The sequence below is a fragment of the Lucilia cuprina genome, chromosome 5 (genome assembly GCF_022045245.1).
Source record: "Lucilia cuprina isolate Lc7/37 chromosome 5, ASM2204524v1, whole genome shotgun sequence".
In the NCBI taxonomy this organism is placed as follows: domain Eukaryota; kingdom Metazoa; phylum Arthropoda; class Insecta; order Diptera; family Calliphoridae; genus Lucilia; species Lucilia cuprina.
Window position 1 is genome coordinate 50650652 of NC_060953.1, and position 1509 is coordinate 50652160.

Consider the following 1509-nt stretch of genomic DNA (forward strand, 5'->3'; position numbering starts at 1 on the left):
GAGTAGACTACAGACGAGAATATTTAATTAATTGCTTTATTTCAATTATTGAAAATAGTTCAAATCGGTTCATTATTTCATCTCGTCCCAATACAATAGGACCCCGGGGAAAGGCTTTATAGTGGGTAGGGTATTATACGTTTGTGATGATGTTTGTAACGCACAAAAGTATTAGTGCTACACTCACTTTAACGTATACCGATCTACTCAGATTAACTTTCTGAGTCGACTAAGACATGTCCGTCTGTCCGGCTGGCAATCTATGAAAACCTTGTGCGCTAAGTACGGATCAAATTTGAACTAAACCAATTTGGACCATATTATTTGTTTTTTTTTTTCATCCTTAAGTAAACTACCGCTATGTAGTGTATCATTAATAAAAATAAAATATAATAGTGTAAAACTTTTCTTTGTTTTATTTATAGCTTTAGTTATAATAAAAAAGGATAATAAAGTAAATTTAAATTCTGTAAAACTTTATCTATATAATAATTTCATTAATGAATATGTTTTGATCATTAAAGAATTTATATTTGTGGGCATTTCAATTTGAATAATATATAATATATGTATACATTATACGAAATATCATAAATAAGTATTAAAAGAAATAAAAAGAAAATATTTTCACTATAACTATTTGACAACTTAGAGAAATAGTCAATGTATTTGTATACCCTACACCACTATAGTGAGGAGGTTATTACACGTTTGTACTGATGTTTGAAACACCCAAAAATATTGGTCCTCCACCCAACTTAAAGTATACCAATCGGCTTAGAATCACTTTCTGACCCGATTTAGCTATGTCCGTCCGTCTGTCTTTGTGTCTATGTAAACCTTGTGTGCACGCTACAGTTTGCATTTTTTAAGATAACTTAATGAAATTTGGCACATACTCTTTTCTTAGTTCAAAAACGAACGCTATTGAAATCGGTCCATTATTTCGTCTAGCCCCCATACAACCGTACCCCCTGAATTTTGGCTTTAGGCTCATAGTTAAGTTAAATGTTCAATTATGTCAACAAAAATTTGCAAAACTTAGTTTTGTAAAACGATAAATGATACTACAGATTTTTCTAGCAATTGGGCCTCATTTGACTCTAGTCTCCATAAAAAGTCCCTTCATAAAATGTCTTGAAGGTCAAAATTTACTTATAATTTATAATAAAACAATTTAAATATACATAAATAGCTTTGGGGTAACTGTATATTTCCTTACCAAAACTTATAAGGATAGGCCTATATTTACCCTTACTCCCCTATGAACCCTCTTGTAGAAAATCTCTTTTTTTGTCAATAATACGTAAAACTATTCATACATTTCATTATCAACTTTTTTAATTTACTGACTATTGTAGAGTATTATATAGTCGACAATGGCCGACTATACAATCATAATTGTTTTTTTATACCCTTCACCTTCGTGAGAAGGGTATATATAAGTTTGTCATTCCGTTTGTAATTTCTATAATATAATTTTCCGACCCTATAAAGTATATATATTCT